We start from the raw sequence: 13,940 nt of genomic DNA on the forward strand, positions 1-13,940 counted from the left end.
CCACTGTGCAACATTAGTCCCCCTTAGCCATTATGTTCTTCCTGGGAAGAGGAAGAACAGCCTCCTGTGATGCTTGGTCCCCTGACCAATGGCAGCAGCCACAGTGTGCTGCCCTTCAGTCCTAGTGCAAGTGTCAGTGGGAGATCATGTGTGCATGTGCAGAACTGCCATTGTGGGAGTTGAGGGTCAGGGGGGGGGGGCACTACATCCTGCTAACCCCGGGCTCATCATACCCTTGATCTGGTCCTGTGCAGGGAAGCAGGATTAACCTCCCTCATTCAGTGTCACAGCCCTAACTGCAATACTCAGCTCACACGACTGTTGCTATTAACACTTTAAATAAGGAAAATCCTATTTATAGATCTCCCACCCTCCTTGTGTCTAGTTTAGTCACATGAAGCAGTATCTATCCACAATCTGGCACATGAGGCAATGCTTGGCTATATTTATGATTTCTAAGTCATATACATAAAAATGGAGCTAAGCTGCTGAAGGATCACATAATTAAGAATGTTTTAGCTGTATAGTTATAGGATATAATTATGCAGCGTAAATCTCCTCTGAAAAGCTGAGATGGCCAGAGAGTGGTTCATTATCTTTTACAAAATAAATAAAACATCATTATCTGCAAACAGGTGACATACAATATCTGGTTCCCCAAACAAAGTACGATCGTTAATTTATATTATTCTGAGGTTCCACCAAGAGGGACGGCAATTGAGTTGAACATTGACAGAAAAATGTCTCCTGCTGTTTGATAAATAGCTGAGCTCGATCGAATAAGGATGAAGCCATTTACAAAGAAGACTTCCCAGACTGGTTTTCTCCCATGACATGTCTTAATGGCTGCACTGTCAGGTGGATGTACATAATTGCACTGTGGCCAGCTTCCAGATTAGCTTTGCTTGCAGGGGATTCTGCATTTTCCAGATTCAAGAACTTAAGAAGTAAGAGTTGCAGCACCATTCAGGGGCCATCTAAATGGCACTGCTTTCAACGTTCACTCCATCGTAAGCGCGTGGCATTACAGCTGCGAATTAGTTTCTGCTGCAGTACACACGTGATTTACCACGGAGTTCTACAACGGAAAAGTCCACTGTGCCCTGACACATGGCCGTTAAAGACAAGTAAACTGTGGCAGTCTTTTTTTTAACCATTATATGAAAATGTGCAGCTGCCTAGCCACATGAGGATAGGGGTGCCATACTTAAGGGTTCTTAGTGGCTGTTTTGTATTTTAGGGGTTCTGTCTGTCTGTCTGTTTCTCTTTGGTAAGATGTGGGCAGTCTGCTCCTTCATTACCATGCCAACTATTTGTACACAATCACAGCAGCAGTCCTTCAGCCCCACACTCTCGCGATGGTTCACACATGCAAAGGGGCATGCCCACGGGAGAGGTATACACCGACTCATCATTCCAAAATGAATTCCTCTGAGCTTCGGGTGTATCTCTCTGTTACTATGCAGCTGCAAAGGAACAGGGAGGAACAGGGAGGAGTGAAAAGGCATCACAGAGTGACACAATCACTAAGCACGCCTACCCCACACCCACTGCAAACTGAGAAGTCAGTTCAAGGAAAGGACAGACAGCTCAGCAACCGCAGTAAACCCGCAGCAAGCAAAAAAAAAAAAAATCGCAGCAAAACGCCTCTGCGGAAAGCTGCATTTTCCCTGTGAAAACCACGGTTTGGCCGCAAAGTGGCAACTACGTCCTATGTCCCGAAGGTCCTTGGATCACAGCAGCCCTGGAGTAAATGGCTCATGTAGATGGGGCCTCAGTGAAAGAAGAATCCTAACCCAGTCCAGTGGAAACACGGCAGGTTGTATACAATTCTGAACTGAACTGTACTTGTCTCCCTTTTCCCAGTGGGTCACTACTTCATTGTTACTTACTTATTGACTGTAAGTAAGCCGCTCCAGGAGTGTTTTTGACTGAGGAACACGATAACAAATGCTTTCAATAATCACTCAATCAATCCCCCAAATTGAGAGGTCTCTGATATGAATCTCTGCCACAAACTGACTAGGCATAAGCCACACTATCACAGCTACAATCCTGCTGCTGCCCCGCATCTGCAGTATACGGATGATGATAATACTGACCAACCTTACAAGTTTGCTGCAAGCAGTATAAAACAATGTATATGAAGTACATGGAATGCTCTAAAATAGCCTTCCCCAACTTTGTGCTCTCCAGTTGTATTGGACTACAATTCCCATCACCCCCCAGCCAGCGTAGCATTGTGGCAAAAGCTTTCATGTGCTAAACTTGCATGAAGTGGTCTAGTAAGTTGTAAGGTATATTATTCAGCAGTACAGATGGGACATCCTTCTCCGCCAGTTTTTATTCAGTGGTGTCAAAAAGCCAAGAGCTAGAAGTAAATATGTATAATTTCTAAGCAGAGCATGAATGAAGTCAACATCTAGTCGGTGCAGGTGTGCCCTAACTGCTAGTACCTGGCCAATATGAAATGGTGTTAGGGCACAATTCTATACATGTTTAGACAGAAGAAAGTCCTACAGCAGAATCACCTAACTAGTGCCCACCGGTGATCATTCAATCAACCATTTGTCAGGCTGCTCTGCAGCTAATTTTGGATAGTTGAAAAGCACCCAGCAATCCACTTCAAACTGAGGGACCATGAAATAATTCAGATCCATGCCTTGCAAACTAGAAAGATGGGTGCAATCAATCAGGCATGCAAGTGTTGGCTGAGGACCTAATTCACCTGCTTACCTTACAGATGTGATGAGTCTTATTGACTTCGCTGAACATCACTTCAGCTAGTAAGTGCTTTGCTGGAGAGAGAGCAAAAAGGCCTCTGCTTGAGTGATTTTTGTTTCCTAGAGCTTTAAGAGGCTGAGTGTATGGCAAAATACTCTCCCAGATTGCTCAGGACATTGTGTTAAAAAAGATTGGATGGTAGACAGACAGACAGACAGACAGACAGACAGACAGACAGACAGATGATAGATATATATCCTATGCAATGAAATGTAGAACTGCAATAGTTAGCATAGTCCTCTGGGATAGGCAGAAGCCCCTACACAGCAACCAATAAATATAGGGATGGGGTACATATTTCTATCCAAACCTGTTCGGAATGGATAACACATTAAAATACATCTAGATAAAATTACCAGGTAATTGCTTGCACCTGGCCAGGAAATGGCTTCCAATATAAAACAGTGTTACGGCACAATCCTATGCATGTTTAGACAGAAAAGAGTCCTACAATTCCCAGCATTCCGCTGCCATTCATGCTGGGAGTGATAGGAATGATAGGAGTTGTAGGACTTTTTTCTGTCCGGACGTGCATAGCATTTCACCCTTAAGTTCTTTGGGAAGTTCTAAATGTTAAATGCTACGATTTTATCTCCACTGTAGAGTGGATAATCATATGCACGTTAACTGGGCCAACCTTGCAGTAGATGGGGCAGCCCGTGTTTCAAATGATTGTGTTATGAGCACTATTCAGACATTTCAACATGCATGCAAATAACACATATAGGTGGGATTGTTATGCTGGCAAACCTACATATATGTATACGGTGGCACTGATCATGAATTGATGGTATTCACCGAACATGGATACCATCAATGTACATTGATGGTATTCATGTTTAAACTCTGATCAGTGCTATGCTGTGTGCAGCGTTATGGGGAGATCAGTTAATTGGTCCATCCCTCTTTGACAATAATGCAAAAGTGAAATATATATGCCTATTCTGGAAGATTTTTCCCTGGCCATATGTACTAATTCGTGGTTCCAAAGAGACACCAATTGTCACCCTTGGTGATTTTTAAATGAGCAATTACCTGGAAAGTGGATTGGGATGGCGAGGTCCCTTGGAATGGGCATCTAGGTCACCAGACCCATGAGCTCAAATACCCACAACCAAAGGAAGATCAGTAATTTGTCTATTCACACATGCAAGCAGTTTTCCCATGCCATCCTACCATCCCAACCATCATGAAAGTATGAGGTCTTGTGAAGAAACTGAACATGTAAAGTGATGGTGGGCTGTTAGGGCTCAGTAAATGGTCTAAAGCCTTCCCTAACCTGATGCCCTCCAGATATGTTGGACTGCAATTCCCAGCACTCCCAGCCAGCATGGCCAATTGGATCAGGGTTTTATCACTATAGGGTCATATTTTAAGAGACCACTGTTCAATTTCTTTCCCCAAGCTTTCTGTGCTGTGTTAAATTCTGGATGTAGGGCTGGCACCAGGTTTAGTGTTTGGCTCTTTGGGCACCTGCTAAGGCCCGTGCCTCAGCAGCAGGGATGGTGTCAAGGGTCAGTATGGTTGGGCTCCTGCCAAGGGGCCCACTGACAACAGCCCCCTGGAGTTGCTCCTCCTCTTCACCATTGCAATCTGCTTGTTCAATTGCCTCTTGCTCTGGCCCAGACCACAGTGGTCCTGAGAAAAAGAAACAATAGATGTCATGGCCTCCTTGCTCCCTGGCTCTCTGTCTGTCAAGCAAGCAAGTGGTAGCAGTGATGAGAGAGAGGATGAGGAGCAAAAGCAGCTAGGGACAATGGCGGTGAGGAGGAGGACTCACTGAGAGAGGGGCCCACTGAGGTGTCTGTCCCAAAGCCCTCAAAAGCCTGGAGCCAGCACTGCTCAGCAGGTTTCCCACGGCCAACCCTTGGAGCCCATTCATCTTGCTCTTACTGCCTGTTCACCGCCCTTGCTGAGTGAGGAAACTGGGACAACCGCCGTGAGGAGATGGAGGAGAAGCATCTGCTTGCTTGGCCCTCTTCTCCTGCCAGCCATGTAAATGGGCAGCTGTGACAGGAGCAAGGAGGAAGTGGGCCCACTCAGGGAAAAGGGGCCCACTAAGAGCATCTCGCTTATGGACCTGAAAAGCCAGAGGCAGGAGCATCTGGTCATGTGGTAAAGCAGTCTCATGCCCGCTTTATCACACAGACCCTGCCCCCAAAACCAACCATGAAACCACAACCCACATCCACTTTGGGTGGTCACTTACACATCACCCCCCCCAAAAGAGGACACACATTTGCATAAAATGTGCACGTGCTAATTTATATTCATAGATGCAAATTTAGAAGCCATTACTGTAATTGAAATAGAAATGCAATACATCTCGCCATAGCAGAGAAGACTGCGCCAGGTGACACATATGCCCACTCGGCCTGCTGCTCCGGGGCTAGAAGTTGTTGGGCAGCTTCAAGGCTGCTGCTCACCCGCAATTCTTCCTATGGTTCTTTATCTTGAAACTGGACTTGTACTGGACAGCTCTTAGGACAGCTCCAAACAGAGGACTGTCCCCTAATGTAAAACACATGGACACCCTACATATACTCCACCCAACTCTTGCTCCTGTAAAAGATTCATGCGAGTGGATTGAGATGAGCAACGCTTCTTTAGCTCTGGGATAAGAGCAGCCAAGGTGGCTTCCCAAGCAAGACTGGATTCCCTGTGCTTCAGTTCAATTTATTCCATCTCAAGTTTGCCTCTCTGAAGAGTTAAAAAGTACTGCTACCCAGTTTGCTTGTACAGTGTCAATTTGGTGTCTAAAACTACAGCAGAGTCTCAGACAGTCATTAAACACCTAGTCTGACATTCAAGCTATAAAATCCATGCCACGTTCGTGAGCACAATCTCACATTTTCAAATAAAGAACAGGTGAACTTAGTGGCAAATCTTTAGTACTGCTAAGGTGGCAGTGCACACATGGCCTTAATTTACTCCCAGTACCTGGCACATCGGTAATTTCTTCCAGCATGCTCATCTGCACCTTACTATACTTTATGTCAGGTTTAAATTGGCCCTAGTTATGGATTTTAGTCAGAACCAGTCAGAATTCTAAAGGAGCTATCCAAAGTGCTGAACCCTAGTCCCAAAATGTCTTTAGCACCTTGGATAGCTCCTTGAGTGTTCTGATTGGTTCTGACTGAAACCCAGAGTGGATTCACCACCCCACTGAAATAGGGGCAACCAGCCCCCACTGGGCCCTCCAGACCCTTTGGCCTTCAGCTCCCATCAGCCCTAATCATCATAGCCAATGGTGAGGGACGATGGGGGTTGTAAGCCAAAACCTCTGAAGGGCCACAAGTTGCCCACCCTTGCTCTACTCCCTGCAATTAAAGTGATTTTTCCTTGTTTGTTTTTAAAGTTTGCATGTCTCCTTTCTTCAAATTGTACTCAGGGTGGCTTAGAGATCACAAAAATATAACCCAATATAATAAAGAAGCAGAGATCATAAAAATATAATGCAATCCAATGCAAAAATATGTATGACTAAATACATAACAGCAGCCAAACCAAAACAATGGAAAATAAAAGTCTGGAGCCATCAAATCAATAACTCAGATATTATAACACAGAGACAAAAACAGTGCCAGCCAAAGACATTTTGCTGCCTCAAGTGGAGCCCAAATGGCACTTCCCCCCCCACTCCCCGACCTGTAACTAGAGCCAACACAAGTCTTGCTGTACCATTCAGACACCAATTCCTTTCTGCATCTATCCACCCCATGGTGCTGCCTGAAGGAAACTGTGTCTATCATAACCCTCAGCCCTCAGGCCTTCCAGTATGCAGCAGATGATTCTGATGAGGATGAGGCACACACTACTTCCTCAGAGGTAGGACAGTCAATGCCCTATTCAGGGCCCTCCCAGTCAGAGGACTAAGCCCTGCCATCATTCACTGGCTCAGAGGATGAGCCCCAGGAGAAACTCCATCTCCCCAGCCTCACAGAAGTCTCAGGTGACAAAATCAGGCAAGGGTCCTTTAACAATCAGTTCCTCCAGGAGGGGCGGAGCTGACCATATTACAGGTCCTGTCAGCCTACAAGGCTTCAGTTGGCTTTAGCTCCCTGCTGAGACAACATTCTTTTATTGTCCTAGTAGGAGAGAGTTCCAACCAGCAGGGGCTACTTGGAGCTATCCAAGGTCCTACTTTCTTCTTGCCTTGAGCTGTCTTCTTGCCTTGATTTTGCTACCAGCTTTCCCTGCATGCCTCAAGGGACCACAGAATGGGACAGTGCCACCCTGGTGCATGGCAGGGCTGGCCCTGGCCAAAATAAACACTGTTGTGACATTAATTGTTTGAATGATGATGATGATGATGATGATGATTTTTTACATTTCTATACTGCCCCATAGCCAAAGCTGTCTGGGCAGTATACAAAGATTAAAAACATTAAAAATACAGTATACAGAGGTTAAAAGCCATTTACATTAAAAAACACATGAACAGACAATATACACAAAGACAACATATATCTAAAAACAACTTCAAGCAATCAACCATAACCATAAGACAAATCCAGGATCGATTAAAGCTCATCATATGCTGCCAAATGCCTGAGAGAAGACAAAGGTCGAAAGGTGCACCTGGCGCCGAAAAGATAACAATGTTGGCACCAGGTGCACCTCATCGGGGAGATCAATCCATAAAAGCTTAATGTAGCAACATTTCTTTTATTTTTAAAAATAAAAAAATTGCTCAATACATACGACTCTTTTCAGTTAACTCAGAAGCTTGTTCCAGAACTGTCAACTTTAGTTCATCCCATATTGAACCTTGAAGTATAGTAATTCTGAGTTGTTTGGTTCTGCACCATAGATGCTTTGTCTCTGTGCTAGAAGAAGGATTGTTTCTAGCTTTAGTTGTGTAACTACCATTGAAGAAGTTGCGGGTGGGAGGAGGAGAGAATCTAGTGCAGGTAAGCCACCAGCCATCACTGGTATTTAAAACCCTTTGTTAATGACCCTCCACAGCACAGAATCAATTAACATAGCTGTTCAGGAGAGATAGATACAACACACACACACACACACACCACTGTGCCTGGAGCTCCCACCTATTCTAATGTTCCTGAAACTGGAATTACTTTTGTTTGGTTGGGAGAGAATGCCTCAGTGCAAGGGTTCTCTGGGAATGGCCTCTGCAGAGGGGATTTAACACAGTGCGAACACCCATACCACAATTATGCCAGCAACAGCCTGCCATCCGCAGACAGCTGTGCAGCCAATGTGCACAAAAACATTCACACCACAGTATTGTTTGTTCAAAATCGTAGGGAACGATAGCAGCGGCGTAGAATCTTTCTACCTCGAAACTCTTTCCACATCAACTTGCTCGCCGAAGAGCCCCTCCATGTCTGCCACTGAACCAACATGCATTGCAGAGCATTCTGGGCATCATTAAGGGAAAGTTTGTTTACTGATATTCTCCCTGGGTTCCCCAGAGCACCATCTGAAGACCACTGAACCAAAGCATTAGGCTCTATTGTAACAAAAGGACATCAAATGGTGGTGACATAAGACCAAAAGTTCTTCTAGTCCAGGTTCCTGTTTCCCACAGGGGCCAACCAGGTGCCTATGGGAGGCGCACAAGCAGGACAAGGGGCCAATAGCCCTCTCCCATGGTCAGATATGGATCTTTAATAAGGGGGGGGACAGAGCCATGCTTGCCCCCTCCTGAGTCAAACTCCCAGCCCTGAGACTAAAAATGTAGAAGACAACACTGGATGTCACAGCCACAGCACTGTGACATCCAGAGTGACCAATACTGCTTATCAGTAATTCCGACCGGTTTTCTGACTGGCACATGCGCAATGGAACGCTTTGCCCCGTTTTGCTCTTCCCCTGAGTGCAGGTGCAGCACGGCATAAAGAAGGCACCAGGCAGGTAGCAGGGGTGGATTGTTTGGCTGTACCAACCTGCTCGGATGGCAAATATAGTTTTAAATCGTACTCCCCCCCCCACACACACACACACCAGGTATCAGGTTGCTGTGAAGAGGACCAGTAATGGCCGGGGAAGTAGGGCGCCCCCAGCCAATCACATTCTTAGAATATTTTCCTGGGCATGCGTAGTGGAGCAGGAAAGCAGTGGCTGTTTCCTGTACCTTGGCTGGACCAAACACATTTTGGTTGATGCCAGTGACAAGAGCAGCAGCAGTAGCAATTTGCACGCTACAAGTAAAGGGCAAAGAAATTCGGAGTCCAGTGGAGATAGTGCAGGTGTTGTTTAAAAATCCATCTGTATGTGTAGTAGTAGAAGTAGTAGTACTGACAATGCTACTGGCCTGTGCAGCTGCAGGGACCACCAGCCCCCTGCCCCAGCCTCCAGCAGAGGATAGACCTCCCACCTCACCAGATTTAAGGTCAGCTTGACTCCTTTTTAAGGTTTTTGAATTGCCTGGTGATATTTTCTTAAAAAAAAGATTGAAGATGGGGGCTGTGCTTACCTGGCAATTAACAACAACAACAACAACAACAACAACAACAACATTAAATGTTGTGCCTGCCTGGTGATTTTTCACATTCTTTTAAAAACTGTTTGTGGGAGCTGCGTTTGCCTAATGATTTTTTTTTTTTAAGGGTGTCTGGTGAGCTTTCTTTGTTTTTTCATGAACTGCTGTGCCTGAGTGGTGGGTTGTTGTTCTTTTTGGTTGGTTTGGTTGTTTGGTTGGTTTTTGAACTGCTTATGGGGGCTGTACCTGGCAATTAACTTCTTAAAAAATGCTTGTGCAGGGCTGTTCCTGGCAATGCTTGTTTTTATTTTATTTTTTGAAAACTCTGAGGAATATTTTTATTGTCATCATTTTCATCATCATCATGCATTCGTGACCTAGAATTTCCTGTGCCCCATTTTCCTGTTTCTGTGGTATGGCTTGTTGGCTGCTTTGGCTTAGGAAGGGTTTCTGTGTTACTCCCAAGACATTATTATCTTTATAATTTTATTAGTATTATTATTTTCATCAGCATCTTGTGCTTTGCCTTCATGATCTAGAAGTCCATGAGCCCCAGCGTCCCTTTGCTGTGGTATGGCTTGTTGGTTGCTGTGGACGACAAAGACTTGTTTTTTATGTGTTGCTGTGCAAATTTATTCCCCACCACCACACAGGCACGCACACATGCACAGAGCGTTTCAACCATGACTCCAAAGTTGTTGCTTTGCTCAGAAAATCTTTTTCAAGGCTGAGGTTTGCTGGGGCCAAACTCCTTGTTCAAGGAGTGGGATACATAATTGGAGGATAGGGGTGGCTGTAAGGCAGGAGTAAGCAACCTTCTCAGACCTGTGGGCACACTTGCCATTTTGGGGGGCCCCCAAGAGTGCCTTTGTCCCACAGTCATTTGGGCCCATGCACACTTATTTTGGAGGATTCTTTCTTTCCTTCAACCCTTCCAGGATTCCCTCTTTTCCTGACCCCTCTTTTTCCTCCTCTTCCTCCTCTCCCTCCTTCCTGCTTAGGGTTCCCCCCCCCACTACCTCCCTTCTCACCCCTGTCATTCCACCACACTTACCCCACTGCTGCCACTTTGACCTCCCACTGTGCTCACCTCAGCAATGAGGAAGCAGGAAGTCAATGGATCCGGGCGATAAGTCTTCCAATATGCCAAATTCCTATTTCTTAGCTGCTCAGCTTGGCAGAAGGCGGAAGCAGTGGTGGGGGTGACTGGGGGAGACAACAGGGGTCTGGTGGGTGTGCCCAGGTGGGTGCCATGGCACCCCAGGCACCGGGTTGCTGACCCCTGCTGTTAGGGGAGATGGAGGCCACACAGGTCTTCTTCCAGCACAGAACCAAATGGAAGAGCACCCAGACCTTCTGAATCAAAGGAAGACCCTATTCTTCAGTTTATTTATGCATTGCTTCAGTGTACTTAGACCTTGCAAGGGGAGGAGGTTCTGTAGCAAACTCATAACATGTCATCAAATTGGACTCGAGTCGCTGTATTACAAAAGTATGCAGCTCACGAGTTGTTGTGACTACGCTTCCCAGAACCATAGGGCAACCACCTGCACAGCTGCATTAGGTTTGCTTGCCCTGAACACTAAACACACAGGTGCAGACAGAACCAGCTTCACCAGCATTGCTGGAATATGCAGGAATATTCCTTCCTTCGGGGAATTGCTTTTGCTTTTCTAATCAGGCACTTATAACTACATCAAATGCAAGTTTAATAAAAGGTATTTCTGCAAACCAGAGGTTGGGGGGGGGGGACTCTTGTTTTTACAGCTCTTTTTCTAATTGTGTTTCTCAAGAAACCATGGATTAGAAGCAGCTGTATCTAGCAGATTAAGAGCACAGTCCTATGGAATGTGCCCTGGCTACTCAGAATAGTACTACCTAACTGTCCTGCCAGCCGCTATCTGTAATATTTCTGTTGTACGACCCCCAAAAAAGTCCCACAGTTCTTCCTTTTAATATATTTTAGGAAATATTAGATTGTGGCAAAGGCTTTATTGCACATGTTGAATCTTGAGTTGGGACAATTAGAAAAATTCTAAAACAGTGGTGTAGTGGAGTAGGGACATGGGAAAGCGTGGTTACGGGGCTCTCATGATGACATGATTCCACTGTATCACTCTGCTTGACCAATAGACATAGGGAGCATATTCCGGGAATATGGAATGGAGAAGGCAGAACTTGTGGAAACAGGAGTGTGGAAATCATACAATCCCAGGGAACACCGTACCATGTGACTTTTCTGAATGTTGAGATAGGCACTTAGCAACCTTTGTAGGTTTTCTTACATTCCACATAGTCATACGAATGTCCCTCCCTGCAACAATATTCCCTCCAGACTTATACTAAGATTACTGGAACATGTTTTATGTATTTAAAAACTAGGGCTCTCATCAGATCAGATAAATCTTAATCAATTGTGTGTTTAATTACATCACTGAATACAATAATAGTTCTGAAGGAATATGGTTCTGTTTGGTTTTGGATGATGTGCACACATGTCACAGCAAAACACAACAAAAGGTCCTGGAGTACCTTCAAGACTAACAGCTCTGTGTTCCAGTAGGCACTTCGTTGTGCGAGAGAGAGTGGGGGAAATGCCGCTTCTCCAATATTGCCTGCTTATCACCCACACATTTTGTAAATGCTTTTATTAAAAAATAATGTGTTTGCTTTTTAATTGCTGCCCAAATAATTGATCTAAAGGCTTTCCATGTAACCCAGGGCTGGGGAACCTGTGGCCCTCCAGATGTGGTTGGACTACAACTCCCATCATCCCTGACCATTGGTCATGCTAGGACTAATGGGCGTTGAAATCCAATAACATTTGATGGGCTACAGGTTCTACCAGCAGCTTTTAATAATCCTAGCCACCTCATGTACCCCAAAACAATCAGAAAACAAATTGCAAATAAATCTCTCATGCTTTGATTCACATATGAAATTAACTGGCAATACTACTACTAATAAAGCAATAATAACAATAATACTATTAATTTGGCACTTTCCTCTAAGTAGTTGAAGCATTTCATGTACAATAGCTCAGTAATCCTTATAACAAGACTGAAAGTCACTGTGTTATTTCCATATTGCCAATGGAAATAATGTGAAATGCAGGTGGTGGCGATGAGAAAGAAGGCCTTTTTGGTGGTGGCCTCCTGGCTATGTGTTCCCCCCCAGAGAAGCCTGCTTGACACCCACATTGCTGTCCTATCTCCATCAGGCTAAGACTTTTTTTGTTCTTCCAGACCTTTCAAGGTCGTTGTTATTTTAGTACCCATGACACTGATGATGGCTTTAGCAATTTGTATTGTGTTTTACTATATTGGTATTTGTATATTTGGGCTTGGATGTTTAAGATTTATAGTGGGATGTTTTATAGTATTATTGTTATGTTTTTAAATGACTTTGTATGATGCCTAGAGAACAAGTTTTATAGGCATCTAACAAATGTAAGTAAGTAAATAAATAAATACAATCATTACGCTTAAGGTCACCCAACAAGCTGAATATGAGCCAACAATGTGATGTGGCTGCAAAAAAGGCAAATGCTCCTGGTTAGGGCTCATCTGGAGTACTGTGTCCAGTTCTGGGCACTACATTTTAAGAAGGATGCAGACAAACTGGAGAGGGTTCAGAGGAGGGCAGCAAAGATGATTAGGGGACTAGAAACAAAACCCTATGAAGAGAGACTGAAAGAACTGGGCATCTTTAGCCGTGAGAAGAGAAGACTGAGGGGAGAGATGATAGCGCTCTTCAAGTACTTGAAAGGTTGGCACAGAGAGGAAGGCCAGGATCTCTTCTCAATCATCCCAGAGTGCAGGACACGGAATAATGGGCTCAAGTTACAGGAAGCCAGATTCCGGCTGAACATCAGGAAAAACGTCCCGACTGTTAGAGCAATGTGACAATGGAACCAATTACCTAGGGAGGTACTGGGCTCTGCCACATTGGAGACATTCAAGACGAGGCTGAACAGCCATCTGTCAGGGATGCACTGACTTGGATTCCTGCATTGAGCAGGGGGTTGGATACAATGACCTTGTAGGCCCCTTCCAACCCTACTATTCTATGATTCAATGTTCTACCCAGTGCATTCATGTCTGAGATGAGATCTGAACCAAGAACATCCCGGTTCATGCTACATACTCTTAACTGCTACATTAGCTCCAATTAGGATATTATTTCAAGCACTCACCTGCCTGGAGAAAGTGCTACAACTAGTTTAGTCCACCATCATATGGTTGCATAATTGAAGCTCCGGATAGTCTGGGAAACTGTGACACAAAACCCAAAGAATGGAAGGCTGAAAGCTTTAAAGCTATCCAAACAGTCTAATTTTCCGGATTATATAATATCTATTTAATCTTTTAAGTAACCAGGGCAGGGATTATGTCCACATGAGTGACCGTGAGCAGCATTCATTCTGTCCCTGGGGGGAAATTGTGCTTGCAGAGTGCATGCTTGTTCTGATAGCCATACATTAACAGCACACTATGAATACAGGCAACACCTTCAGGTAAGAATCAGCTAGAGAGGGCTAAAGTTACACAGCAGGCCCTATTCGCCTATAATTAGGGATGGGGGAGAAATTTGTTTCACATTTTAATGTGAAGTTACCTACTTTCACACGTTCAAACCTATACATGAACTGAAATCCAGTTATCCTCCAAAATTCATGCTTCTCTGAATTTTGCAATCGAGTTCTCTG

Source organism: Heloderma suspectum, chromosome 5 (assembly GCF_057233095.1).
Source record: "Heloderma suspectum isolate Gila_16-S chromosome 5, 16-S_ref, whole genome shotgun sequence".
NCBI classification, from domain to species: Eukaryota; Metazoa; Chordata; class Lepidosauria; order Squamata; family Helodermatidae; genus Heloderma; species Heloderma suspectum.